The 5,093-nt window shown below is 32.6% G+C and overlaps 1 protein-coding gene across 1 annotated transcript in view; it reads left to right on the top strand.

Moving 5' to 3' along the window:
- Nucleotides 1-5,093, top strand: part of LOC131506642 (uncharacterized) — a 171,926-nt gene that overhangs the window by 120,075 nt on the left and 46,758 nt on the right. The gene's annotated exons all lie outside the window — the stretch shown is intronic.

Raw genomic sequence — 5,093 nt, 5'->3', positions numbered from 1 at the left:
GTTTAGTCAATAGCCTAAAGTTGAGTAGAATTTCATATTTTATTTGAAATTCTGCATTTTCTGGACTGATACCTTCTCAAAGTTTTCTCCAAGTCTGAATATAGAAAATGATTTTTTTGGTGGCATGAATAGCCCCCATTAGTGCAAAATATATATATATATAGATATATATATATATATATATATATATATATATATTTTTTTTTTTTTGGTTTCTGTGTTTTCCAGGATTTAACCAGGGACTAGTGACTTGGAGAGAGGAACAGAAGATGATAAATCACTGAAACTTTAAAACATCCCTGCAGTTGGTTGCATCATTTCTAAGTTACTAATTAAAAGAAATATAAAATTTAGATCAATTCAGTCTTAATAGGCTTTATAGTTTAATCTCTCCCCCTCCTTTGTCTCAAGATTGTATTTTAACAGCATCTTCTATGAGCCTGCTATTGCCAGCTCACACATAATTTTAAACATGGGGAAAGAAAATGATACCACAATTTCATTATCAGATTTCTGAAATTGTTTTCATCAGTTTGAGGTCATTTAATATCTTATAAGCCCTATTCAATTTTAGGTTTATCTCAGTCATGCTTTAGTCATACTTTGAGGATGTCTCTTTCTTCCCTGGTTTTGATAAGAAAATATGTGTTCAAGATCAAATTTTGAATCATGCAAGTTTTAGACAAGGACCGTTTTTACTAAGTTAGGAGATGAAAAAGTATATTTCCATAAACAGTGGTTAAAACCATTGTGGGCAATTAAAAGAATCCTCAATTGCCATAGTTACATGAAATGCCATGAGAGTTATTGTTTTTAACAACTAGTCAATAATGAGTGAACAGTTATTTATAAATTAGATATCATATTTTCAGAATGATTTTCTCTATATTAATATAAATTGATAAAGAAGTAAAATATCTCAAAGGCTCTTGCTGGGAATCCAAACTGTAAACATGTGTGGATATCTTAACATATATTCACATATGAAGCCCTGCATATGTGTTTATTATTCAGCATAGCTTGGAAAGTAAAAAATCAAGAGATATAGTATTCGGACATATTGGAGTAGAAATTATTCCAGAAATGCCAAAACTTCAGCCTTTCTTTTGAGAAATATGGTTATGCCTATATAAAGTAATACAAACACTGTGATTAATGTCAGCCAACTTGGAATGAATTTTCTCTAAAAATAAAATGTTGGAGATTTGTTGTTGTCATCCCCCTTTATTGCTAATTCATTAATTTCCTGGATTTGGGTTTTGAACAAGGATACATAAACTTGAGAAAATATGGATCAAATCAGTGTATGGGCCTAGGAACTCTGACTTTTGCAGACTTCACTATATATGTATATTAACAATGCTTTGGCTTTAAATGTTATTTATTAGCTGTAAATATATGTGTGTATAAGTAAAGGGAGATTATATATATTGGAATGGCTGTGACTATCTGCGTTTATAGACAGGTGGTGCTAACTTTTGTACATGTCTTTATCAGTGATAGTCTCAATGAGCCAACTTACTCTGATGAAATAATACCATAAAGTAGGCTTCTTTTTTCTTTAAGGAAACTTAATTAACTATGTTCAGAAATGGAATATGCTTTTAATAAAATTGACAAAATGTTATTTTAACACTAAGTCATTATTTTGTATTGTTTTAGTCCCCTAAATAGATATTTATTCTTAGGACAGATTCATTCAGCATATTTTTTACTGAGTAAAATTTGCTGAGTAAAATTACTATGCTTGGTGAAAAAAATATAGCTTCTAAAAATTACAGTGCACATTGTGTTTTATTTTTATATTTACATTTGTACAAAGCCTTAGACATCCTTTAAACCAACTATAAAAGAAAATAATACAGACTTTTTCCCTAAATAAAATACATGAATTTTACTTGTCTACACTTACTTTTTAAGTAGTAAAATATTAGATTAATTTAAAAATTTTTGACCATTTTCTAGAATGAATTATTTTTATTTCTGAGGTCTAATTATTACCTACAAAGTGGGTTTGTGCGATAAAATCAACTATTTGATATTGGAAAGTGAATTTTTTATAAACTTTTTTTGGGGAAAAGAATAACATACAGCCATATATGCATCTACGTAGGGATTGCTTCTTAGTACAATCAGGAAGAATTTAATCTAGAAAACAATTGTTTCATTGGCCACTGACCCAAAATTTCATGGTTAGTTAGGCATAAGACCTTCTGGATTGGGGTCTCCCTGACAGGAAGAGACTCTCCAGTTTAAATTTTGCTTACAGGGGCGCCTGGGTGGCGCAGTCGGTTAAGCGTCCGACTTCAGCCAGGTCACGATCTCGCGGTCCGTGAGTTTGAGCCCCGCGTCGGGCTTTGGGCTGATGGCTCGGAGCCTGGAGCCTGTTTCTGATTCTGTGTCTCCCTCTCTCTGCCCCTCCCCCGTTCATGTTCTGTCTGTCTCTCTCTGTCCCAAAAATAAATAAAAACCGTTGGGAAAAAAAAAAAAATTAAAAAAAAAAAAAATTTTGCTTACAGCCCATCAATGCATATTGATATAACCAAAAAGACAAATAATAACAGGAGTTGGTGAGGCTGCGGAGAAATGTAAGCCTGCATATATTGTTGAGGGGAATGTAAAGTGGTGTGGCCATGTGGAAAATAGTTTGGCAGTGTTTTGAAAAATTAATTATAGAGTTTAACCCATATGACCCACTGATCCCACTACTAGGTAAACACCCAAGAGGAGTGAACCATATGTACACAAAGCTTTAACACAAAATATTCATAGCAGCATTATTCATAAGAGCTCCAAATGGGAAGGAACCCAAACATCCATCAATGGGTGAAGACATAAAGAAAATGTGGTATGTTTATACAAAGGAATATTGTTGAAAAGTAAAAGAACAAACTGCTGATATCTGCTACAAATTGGGTGCATCTCAAACACTTTTGCTGTATGAAAGGACCAGATACGAAAGACTCCATATTGTATGATTTCATTTGTATGAAATCCAGAAAAGGCAAATTTATAGAGACAAAAAGTAGATTTAGCTGTTGCTTGGGAATGGGAGTTAGAAGAACAATTGACTACAAATGGATATAAAGGATCTTTTTTGGGATGATGAAAATTAGATGGTGGTGATGAGTGCACAACTCTGTACTTCACTAAAATATATTATATTATACACTTAAAGTAGGTGACTTTTATAGCATACCTCAATAAAGGTCTTAAAAATGTATATGCATAGAACTGTGGGGATAGACACAACCACTTTACATATATAACCTATGAAAACTATAATTTAGGGGCCCTCCCCTCTTGCCCTTACAGAAGGAATCTGCAGTGTTTATCTAGTATCCTCTAACACCAGCCTTGTTTATCCAAAGGCCCAACACATGGCAGTTTGTTATAAGTAAACACTGCCATATCCTTGTTCTATTAAAGATGTTTTATTTTAGCCCTGATTCAGTTAGACATAAATGGGCCCATTTATGATGCATTGATCATACTGTAGAAATGCTATCATAAAGATAACCATCCTCTAAATGAATCTTATTGGGAATTTCCTATATTTAGAATGTCATCAAATACACATTTTTACAAGTAGCATCTTTTTAGAAATCACTTAATACAATATTCTCATTTTTTGGTTGATATAATCAGCTCAGAGAGGTTAAGTGATTTGCCTGATGTTATACTGCAAGTATACACACATGAAACTAGAATGGATTTTTACTAGTTAATAACTTATGTTTACATTATCTGGCCTCCTAAATACATTAAAAATATGTGCTTAGGTTTAAATTTGCCTCATATACCGAGCACAGTTAATTCACCATTAGAAGATACATTCTAGGACTTCTACTAGGATAAGATGGATTTACATTAATCCCATCACACCTTTTGTGACTATTGACACAGCATGCATGTAATGGTGAAGCTTCCCACTAAGTACACTCTCTACCATGGATACCAGTAGTTAATTACACCTCAATTCTTTATTTTGTTATCACAGTATTGTACACATAGAACTATGTGTCTGCAGATCAAACACATATATAGAACAACTGGAATAGTGTAGCAATTGGCCATTAAATTGGCCCCCAAAATTCCCACACTTTGATAGTCCCATCCTTGGGTAGTCACCTCCCACATTGACCTATGTGAACAGTAACAGTTGGAAAAGTTACGTCATTTCTAAAAGTGATAGCTATAAAAGCACAAGCTCTGTTTTGGTTCTCTCGTGCTCTCTCTGCTCTTGGGTCACTCACTCTGGAGGAAACCATGTTGTGAGTGTCCCTATGGAGAAGCCTATTGTAGTGAAAGACTAACACCTCTTCTCAGCAGCCACAAGAATAAACTTGGAAGACATACATATGGCCAACAGACACATGAAAAGATGAACACCACTAATCATCAGGAAAGTGCAAATCAAAACCACAGTGAGATATCACCTGTCAGAATGGCTAGAATTAAACAGACAGGAAAAACAAGTGCTGGTGAGGATTTAGAGATAAATGAAGCTTCGTGCATTCTTAGTGGGAATATAAGTTGGTACAGCCACTGTGGAAAGCAGTATGGAGAGTCCTCAAAATAATAAATATAGAAATATCATATGATCCAATGGTACCCCAAATGGGTATTTATCCAAAAAAGCCAAAAACACTAATTTGAAAAGGTATATTCACCTCTATGCCATTGCAACATTATTTACAATAGCCAAGATATGGAAGCAGCCCATGTGCCTACCAATAAATAAATGGATAAATAAAATGTGTGTATATATATATATATATATATGCATATATGTGTGTGTGTATGCATAAAGAAGATATATATATATATATATTCACACACACACACACACCATATATGTATACTATATATACACAACCATATATATCTACCATATATATATCTATATGTATATATACTATATATACTATATATATAGTATAGTGTATATATATACTATACTATATATATATATACTATATGTATACTATACTATATATATATATATACTATACTATACTATATATATACATATATACTATATGTATATATATATACACACATATATACTATGTATGTATACATATAGTATA

The sequence above is a fragment of the Neofelis nebulosa genome, chromosome 3, assembly GCF_028018385.1.
Source record: "Neofelis nebulosa isolate mNeoNeb1 chromosome 3, mNeoNeb1.pri, whole genome shotgun sequence".
In the NCBI taxonomy this organism is placed as follows: Eukaryota; Metazoa; Chordata; class Mammalia; order Carnivora; family Felidae; genus Neofelis; species Neofelis nebulosa.
This window is presented reverse-complemented; position numbering and strand designations above follow the sequence as displayed.